Raw genomic sequence first — 9,700 nt, forward strand, 5'->3', positions numbered from 1 at the left:
TTCAAGTAGCAACAAGGGTTAATGAGATATGATGATAATAAAATTCTGATTCTAAACAAAAAAAAATTAAACATAGAAAATTCAAAGCAGACAACAGCAAAGTTTATATCAATCAGACCGTTCAGATGAAAGAAACATGTGTCCTACAGCAGCCGACGACATTTGAGTGCAATCAGACGGTGGATTACGCAGATATCAGAGTTTGATGCAGACTGTGCAGGGAATAAAAAAACAGCACTAAAGATTTTTTTTTTTTTTTGAAAGAAAAAGACTAAATACTAAGATACTGATTAAATCTAAAATTATACTAATAAATCAGCCGTTCCCCGGCAACGGCGCCAAAAACTTGATGCAAAAATAAAATTGTTCTTCCAAGTGCAGGAGAATCGCACAAGTAGTAAATTCTCGGGAGTCCGAGGTCGAATCCTCAGGGAACGAAATATGTATGAGATTACTTAGTATAATTTCAGATTAATTAATTCAATAAATTTATGGATCAAAATGATGTTTTAATTTCAGAAATTAAAAGCAGAAAATAATATATCAATAAACAAAGTTCTATGAAATAAAGATGGTAGGGATCTGGAATCCCCCTTGATGATATTGCATCCAAGAAATAAACTCTATGGTTCTTGATTAAAAATGAATTGTAGGATAGATCTAATCATGGTATATATTTCATGAACATATGAACTCAATTTCAAAGCATTCGTCGTGCTTTCTACGTCTACGACAAATCAAATACTAAAGCAATCCATCAATAATCATAATCCATTAAAGTGCTATCTACGAAATAACTATGCATGGATCAAAAACTTATCAGTAAATATAATTCATTCAAGGCAAAAGTTTAGAGTTTACTTCAAAGAGCAATGATAGTCAACTTTGAAGACCACGCAATAGCACGTATCTAGTAGGATAGTGATTACGGGTATCGATCCACAGGGATTGGGGTATAGTTATTTTTCTTAAAATAAAAATATTTAAAATGATGAATTTGTGAAGACTATTAAACTAAACAATTCAATAAAAGAAAATGCAATTAAAGGGATATCAGTTTAGGAGAACCTAGGGCAAGAAATTCACCACTAACATCAGAACAAGGGTTATTTATATTTTATTTCATTCTTGGATTAACATGCAAATTGGCTACAAGCCTAATAAGCATTTAAATAAAAATTCACAAAAGTAATTTGGGCATAATCCATCTTCAGTAGGCATGAAATGTCTACCCTAATCTAAGGTGGCAGCACATCGCATCTTCCCTAAGCATGGACTATCTTATATTTACTTAGTGATCATGAAGAATAGTTGTACGAACATCATACTTAAAATCACAGAAATTAAATATGATTCAAAAGAATATATCCATTAAAAACAATAAGTTCATACAACCCCAAGAATATAAAATCAAATATAAAACTCATGTCCCTGTGTTAGGGCTGCATCCAGCCCTAGAGAAGAGATCAGCCTTTCATGGAGTTGGAGACGGCAGCAGCAGCACAGCAGCGGGCTCCCATCTCTCCCTCTTTCTTTATTTTTTATCTTTGGGAAATCATTCCCAGAATGACCAAAACTCTTCTCTCCCTTCTCTGTTTCCGTGGGACTCCGCCTCCGAAGAGCTTCATAGAAGCCTCCCCCCCCCCCGGTGGGGGAAGAAGAATAAAGGGAACAATCCCCTCCCCTGGTGGGGAAGAGGAGGAATGGCCATCTCGGTTCATGCTAGGCCTTTTTATAGGCTGCAACTCCCTCTTTCCTCCCCTGTTTCGAATCATGGATAAAGATGAACAGATGACTTCTATCCCTTGATCCTTGGACGCGGTGGATGATTTCATTCTATCCGTGTCTGCTGAAGCTTATCTTCCTGCTGGCGAGAACATGGGATCATGAATGTTGAGAGGATCTCGGACGGTTGGAACAAGCGTGGGAGAGATGGGATGTTGGGAGATTACATGAAATTACGCTGGAAGAGGATGGGATCCCGTGAGTTATGTAGAGGATTTGGCTCCATTCTAGAAAGATAATCTGAGAGATAATCTTTGCAATCAGTTTGGTGTTGAAGACTTATCTGTGGATGAAGGAATCGTTGGTCAAGAAGTTTGCTGGGGTCAATCTGACAGAAGAGGATAGGTTGGTTCGGAATGAACACGGAGAAACAGGGGATGATGTGGTTGAAGTTTGGTGGATACGGCTGATGGCTGATTCATGGGAATGGGACTCATGGCTATGTGGAGATGCCGGAAGAATCGGGATGCTGATCCGGATGGCCACACGATGAGAATAGATTGCGGGATACTCGAATGCGGAAGGATGGATTACGTCCGTGGATGAGGTGCTGGGAACGGAACTGGGAGGGAGTTTGGATAAAATCTGTGATGATATGGATGACGTGGGAGCGTAGGTTGATGGGAAGATGAATACGGTTGAAGCTGGGATCAAACGTGGATGAGAGGATTTGATTCATGATGACGAGGAGATGATTTAGGATGCGGGAGATCGCTTCCGGCTGAGATGCGGCTGGGATTTGATTTTATCCCACGGATCATGCGACTCTATTCCAGAACAGGGGAAGACGCTGGGACGTTGGGGAGTTCATGAGATCAAGATGGGATTCTATTCCGAAGAAGGGGTAAGGCTATCACAGACGTGGATGACAGAGTCAGTCCGAACGACTGGCATGCTGCGGGATTGGTTTTGTGAGAGGAAATCTGGGATACAAGCTAGATTTGCATCTATCTTGGCTGAGAACATGTCCACTCGGCTGGGAATGAATCCAGATGAAGACGTGGCTTTGGTTGTTTCGGATAAGGAAATCATCCTTGGGTCTCGGCTCTGTTCCGGTTGTGGAGAATGTGATCCGATTGGGAACAGGGGATGCTGGGATTAAGGATGATGCGGACGGTAAAGGATGGTTGCTGAGATATTGGGATAAGGTTGATTGCAACGGGATGAAGCTTGGAGTTGGTTCTGTGATGAAGAAATGATGGGAAGATGACACGGACGAGAGAAGATATGGCTTTCGGCTGGGAATAGGTTCATGTGGCTGGAGTGTTATATTTTATTTTTGAATGGGGAAGGGACTTGGTTTGGAAGGAATAAGGGAGTCGGTTGTTGAGCCCAATGTTGATAGAAATAAGGAAGTTGGGAGAGTAATGAAACGGATCTGTGAGCTAAGATATTGGGAGATCAACATGGGACAGCTGGGATCAAACTTGGAGCATTAATCGCTAAGCACTTAGAGGGTGATGTGGACACAGGTTCAGCTGCAAACGCGACCTGCACACATTAGTTCAAACATCATCCCAATTAATTCGACTTGACCTGCACACATTAGACTTAATCATTAAATAATTAAATCAACTCGAATCACCTCTTATAATTTTTAAAATGCAATGATGATGGTAACAAATATTTAATGGTTAAATTTACGAAATATGCAAATTAAAATAATGATAAGTGCTATGAATAAAAGGTTAATTTATGCATTATTTAGCACTTATCACACCCCCCAACCTACATTTTGTTAGTCCTCGAGCAAAATAAAAAAAAACTAACTCACTTTCGCAGGAATCGCGATTGCATTTACCGTATGCAATAAGGCTTTAAACCCCTAGGTGGCCCTAGTAGACGAGTTTTGTCTCGTGAGGGTTTCCGGCTCAGATACCCACAAACTGTTGTCTCTACCTAATGAATTTGTTTTATTGCTTTATAAAATCTAATTTTAAATGCATAAGTGCCAAGAATTTTAAAAGCACACAAAGTTTTAATTACTAAGTCAGCCCAAACCTAAATCAGTATGCAATTTAAGTTGAAGTCATTAAGTTTCTGTTAGAGAGTTGTAAGACTAATTTATACTTAGGTGCTCGGTGATATCTGGACCATACACAAGCTAAGATTTTAGATCCCCAAAATACTGCTAAAGCTAGTAATTTTCAAGAATTGGTCAGATAAGACCTAATCACTGATTCAAAATCATCCTATCTTGCAGGATTTCGAGAGTTGTGGATGTTTACTTTAATATCTCATGGGCTTTATCTGTAATATTCCAGTTTACTCGAATTTTTACAACGACGGCTTTCACACTATCGTCTTTTTCAAGGTCAATATTATATTTTTTTTCTCTTTTTCTTTTTCTCTTTTTTTTTTGAGATTTATAAATTATGCACTTTTACTCTTGTAATGATTCCTCCGTGTAGCGAGCACTCAGTCAACACTCCCACACCAGATGGCGTAAGGTGTTGGGCATCAAGACTCCCCTACGGACCTATGCTCGGGTTCCTCATTACAAGCCCGCTGACCTTTGACAATAGGTAGCCCTTTTCGATGTACCTGACTAAATTCACCCTTTTTTTTTTCTTAAATAGTGAATTAGATAGGTATGATTCATCAGGACTCAAGGTTGCTATCAGACTTAACAACATAATGTTGAACCTAATCCTTAGAAGTGCAGGCCATGTGTGTTGTGAAATTCTAAAGTAAAAATTATCTTACAACTCGCTAAAAGAATTTTTAATAAAAAGAACTCAAATTGACTTACTCCTGACTAGTTATTGGACTTTTTAGATTTTATATACTTTGTGTGTTTATCATTTCAGCACTAAAGCATAGAAATTAGGTTTTTTTTTTTGAAATTCACTTTTTTTTTAAATTCACTTAAAAATGTGAAAATGCGAAAAATTTCTTCAAAAATTCGAATCCTATACCCCCCAACCTAGATCAGACATTGTCCTCAATTTTTTTTTTTTGATGAATTTTTTTGAATATTATATTATTATTTTTATTGTTTTATATATTTTTTTATTTTGGACGAAAATAGGATGCATATGGAGGATAGAAGCATTTTACCGTAGTTGCATCAGTAATATGAGGGATCCTGAAAAAAATGTGACAAGAAAATATGCAAAAATAACCAACGAGAATTGGGTTGCCTCCCAACAAGCGCTAAGTTTAACGTCTTCATCCAGACGCATCAGGTGCAGTTAAGCATGCATTAAAAGAAAAACACATCAATTCCTCATGTTTGTCCTAAAATCACTAGACAGCTCCTAACTGGTTTGAAGAGGGCACCTAAGCCTCCAATCCGGTCTAATGAACTGAGTTGACCAGGTAAGCTCCTAGGTAAGTGGGGGGGTCACGATGCGTTGCAAAGGTCCCACTTAAAAACCACTTGCCTCGAACAGATGAACTGTCTCCCTTGGGACAAAGCTTGCCTAGACATCAACTGAGCCACAGAGCGAAATTGGTGCAACTTTCGGTGATCTTCGTCCTATTGAGCTCGAATGTCCCTAGGGGCCAACATCTAATTGATTTTATTTAACATGATAGCTATGTGAGAATTGATTCACCTAATTTGGACTAGAATCTGGTGATGAAATCCAGTTCTTATCTTGTTGGGGTGATTGCCCTTACTATGTGCGGATTAATTGGTGTATGTGTATCAAGCATGCATTCACACTTTTGCTGAAATTAAAATCAAACAATCACCACAAAATTTTAGGCTAATTGGGAATCAATTTAAATAAGAAAGATTCAGATGTTACCAAGAGGAATTTCCTCAGCAATTTTTAAAGCAAACCTTTACAGTATTTCTTTTTCAGCCGTTCCCTTTCTGATTGTTCCAAACTTCCCCTTCGGCTCCTGATCAAATGATACCAGGAAAAATCAAAAATTAGTAAGAGAGAAGAAGGGGATAAAGAAAGTAAAAATAGAAACTATTTTTATTTTATTTTTTTTTGAATTTTGTTTTTTTTTGAAAAAAAAATTTTAATAAAAAGAAAAACAACTATGCTACCAATCCCCGGCAACGGCGCCAAAAATTGATAGTCAACTTTAAAGACCATGCAATAGCACGTATCTAGTAGGATAGTGATTACGGGTATCGATCCACAGGGATTGGGGTATAGTTGCTTTTCTTAAAATAAAAATATTTAAAATGATGAATTTGTGAAGACTATTAAACTAAACAATTCAATAAAAGAAAATGCAATTAAAGGGATATCAGTTTAGGAGAACCTAGGGCAAGAAATTCACCACTAACATCAGAACAAGGGTTATTTATATTTTATTTCATTCTTGGATTAACATGCAAATTGGCTACAAGCCTAATAAGCATTTAAATAAAAATTCACAAAAGTAATTTGGGTATAATCCATCTTCAGTAGGCATGAAATGTCTACCCTAATCTAAGGTGGCAGCACATCGCATCTTTCCTAAGCATGGACTATCTTATATTTACTTAGTGATCATGAAGAACAGTTGTACGAACATCATACTTAAAATCACAAAAATTAAATATGATTCAAAAGAATATATCCATTAAAAACAATAAGTTCATACAACCCCAAGAATATAAAATCAAATATAAAACTCATGTCCCTGTGTTAGGGCTGCATCCAGCCCTAGAGAAGAGATCAGCCTTCCATGGAGTTGGAGATGGCAGCAGCAGCACAGCAGCGGGCTCCCATCTCTCCCTGTTTCTTTATTTTTTTCTTTGGGAAATCATTCCCAGAATGACCAAAACTCTTCTCTCCCTTCTCTGTTTCCGTGGGACTCCGCCTCCGAAGAGCTTCATAGAAGCCTCCCCCCCCCCCCCCCCCCCCGGTGGGGGAAGAAGAATAAAGGGAACAATCCCCTCCCCTGGTGGGGAAGAGGAGGAATGGCCATCTCGGTTCATGCTAGGCCTTTTTATAGGCTGCAACTCCCTCTTTCCTCCCCTGTTTTGAATCATGGATAAAGATGAACAGATGACTTCTATCCCTTGATCCTTGGACGCGGTGGATGATTTCATTCTATCCGTGTCTGCTGAAGCTTATCTTCCTGCTGGCGAGAACATGGGATCATGAATGTTGAGAGGATCTCGGACGGTTGGAACAAGCGTGGGAGAGATGGGATGTTGGGAGATTACATGAAATTACGCTGGAAGAGGATGGGATCCCGTGAATTATGCAGAGGATTTGGCTCCATTCTAGAAAGATAATCTGAGAGATAATCTTTGCAATCAGTTCGGTGTTGAAGACTTATCCGTGGATGAAGGAATCGTTGGTCAAGAAGTTTGCTGGGGTCAATCTGACAGAAGAGGATAGGTTGGTTCGGAATGAACACGGAGAAACAGGGGATGATGTGGTTGAAGTTTGGTGGATACGGCTGATGGCTGATTCATGGGAATGGGACTCATGGCTATGTGGAGATCCCGGAAGAATCGGGATGCTGATCCGGATGGCCACACAATGAGAATAGATTGCGGGATACTCGAATGCGGAAGGATGGATTACGTCCGTGGATGAGGTGCTGGGAACGGAACTGGGAGGGAGTTTGGATAAAATCTGTGATGATATGGATGACGTGGGAGCGTAGGTTGATGGGAAGATGAATACGGTTGAAGCTGGGATCAAACGTGGATGAGAGGATTTGATTCATGATGACGAGGAGATGATTTAGGATGCGGGAGATCGCTTCCGGCTGAGATGCGGCTGGGATTTGATTTTATCCCACGGATCATGCGACTCTATTCCAGAACAGGGGAAGACGCTGGGACGTTGGGGAGTTCATGAGATCAAGATGGGATTCTATTCCGAAGAAGGGGTAAGGCTATCACAGACGTGGACGACAGAGTCAATCCGAATGACTGGCATGCTGCGGGATTGGTTTTGTGAGAGGAAATCTGGGATACAAGCTAGATTTGCATCTATCTTGGCTGAGAACATGTCCACTCGGCTGGGAATGAATCCAGATGAAGACGTGGCTTTGGTTGTTTCGGATAAGGAAATCATCCTTGGGTCTCGGCTCTGTTTCGGTTGTGGAGAATGTGATCCGATTGGGAACAGGGGATGCTGGGATTAAGGATGATGCGGACGGTAAAGGATGGTTGCTGAGATATTGGGATAAGGTTGATTGCAACGGGATGAAGCTTGGAGTTGGTTCTGTGATGAAGAAATGATGGGAAGATGACACGGACGGGAGAAGATATGGCTTTCGGCTGGGAATAGGTTCATGTGGCTGGAGTGTTATTTTTTATTTTTGAATGGGGAAGGGACTTGGTTTGGAAGGAATAAGGGAGTCGGTTGTTGAGCCCAATGTTGAAAGAAATAAGGAAGTTGGGAGAGTAATGAAACGGATCTGTGAGCTAAGATATTGGGAGATCAACATGGGACAGCTGGGATCAAACTTGGAGCATTAATCGCTAAGCACTTAGAGGGTGATGGGGACACAGGTTCAGCTGCAAACGCGACCTGCACACATTAGTTCAGACATCATCCCAATTAATTCGACTTGACCTGCACACATTAGACTTAATCATTAAATAATTAAATCAACTCGAATCACCTCTTATAATTATTAAAATGCAATGATGATGGTAACACATATTTAATGGTTAAATTTACGAAATATGCAAATTAAAATAATGATAAGTGCTATGAATAAAAGGTTAATTTATGCATTATTTAGCACTTATCAAGCAATACATCAAAGGTTCCTCCATCTCCCTCCCTAAGAAATTAGCCGTCCATCAACATAAAAGAAATCTCCCCTGTTCCTCTTCCTTCACTCTTTTTTTTCTTTTTATTTTCGGAAACAGGACATGCCCTGTTTCCTCTCTTTCTTTTTTTCTTTTCAATAGGGGCTGAGGCTCTGTTTTTTTCTCGAATGAATGCCTGCCCCCCTATTTCCGAAAAGAACTTCCTTTATACCTCTCGATGGACTCCCTGATCACACGGGATGCTCCTCTCGTGCTGGCTGCCGAGTATCCCGGACGCGGAGAGGCTGTGATTGCGGGATCTGGGGCTCGGGTGATTGCGAATCCGGGAGAGGCGGAAGCATGGAACGATCCCAGTGCCTTGGATGCTGGAATCTGGGATCTGGAAGGCTTCGTGGACGGCTGGGAGCTGATCAATCGGACGCATGGGAAGCTGGGAAGCTTCACAGAAGCCGGGATCTTCGGTAAGGGAGGAAGGCTGATCGCAGGAGGCAGCTGAGATCCTCTGTGAACGTGGAAGCTTGGGGCTTGAACACTTGGGATCGGTTGGAATGCGCGTGGACTCGGAAGCGAGCTGATATTCCGGAAGATTGCAATCGCCATGGGATGCGGAAATGCTGGGATTCGGATGGAGGTTTGGAGCTGGGATCACGGACGCCTGCGGGAGAAGCGGAAGGAAGCTGAGATCTTTGCTGGAATCTTGGATGCGGACGGCTGGTCGCAGGAGGATCGGACTGCTGGCGCTTGGATGGAGTTGCTCGCGAACGGACACTGGGAGGATCCAACGCTGAGAGGAATCTGGGATGAAGTCGGGACTTGGATGCAGACATGGAAGCTTTACGGGCAGATCACGATCACGGAGCTGGGAGGCGCTGTGAACCGAAGCTGGAGCTGAAGCTTGGGAGGCTAGGAGATGAACTCGGATGGGAGCTAGGACGCGTGGCTTTGAGATCACGAGTGATGAACCTGGGACGCTGGAGTGGACGCGAGCTGATGATGCAGGGGTGACGACTGGGAAACAATCCAGAACGTTTGGCTGGTCACTTACAGTGATGCATCTTTTTGGACCCAATACATATTTTAACTTTAATTTACGATCACCTGCACCCCACAAAAAAATATAATATTAATACAGCACTTCTATCATCATTTGTTAGCAATAATACTAATTTGAGTGATGTGTAGATCGCACTTTTGTGCTCTCATATGCTAACTCTACTTGGCCAC

At 41.2% G+C, this 9,700-nt stretch overlaps 1 long non-coding RNA gene across 1 annotated transcript; it reads right to left on the bottom strand.

Moving 5' to 3' along the window:
- Window positions 1-1,350: 1,350 nt before the first annotated feature.
- Window positions 1,351-8,389, bottom strand: LOC148699479 (uncharacterized). Its single transcript, XR_015974689.2, has 2 exons — window positions 5,541-8,389; window positions 1,351-3,276 (listed from the first exon to the last, which is right to left on the bottom strand). It is a non-coding gene; the product is annotated as an uncharacterized LOC148699479 (long non-coding RNA).
- Window positions 8,390-9,700: the final 1,311 nt, after the last annotated feature.

This window comes from Phoenix dactylifera, chromosome 18, assembly GCF_051530095.1.
Source record: "Phoenix dactylifera cultivar Ajwa chromosome 18, Ajwa_hap1_PhDact_Kaust_v1.1, whole genome shotgun sequence".
Lineage (NCBI taxonomy): Eukaryota > Viridiplantae > Streptophyta > Magnoliopsida > Arecales > Arecaceae > Phoenix > Phoenix dactylifera.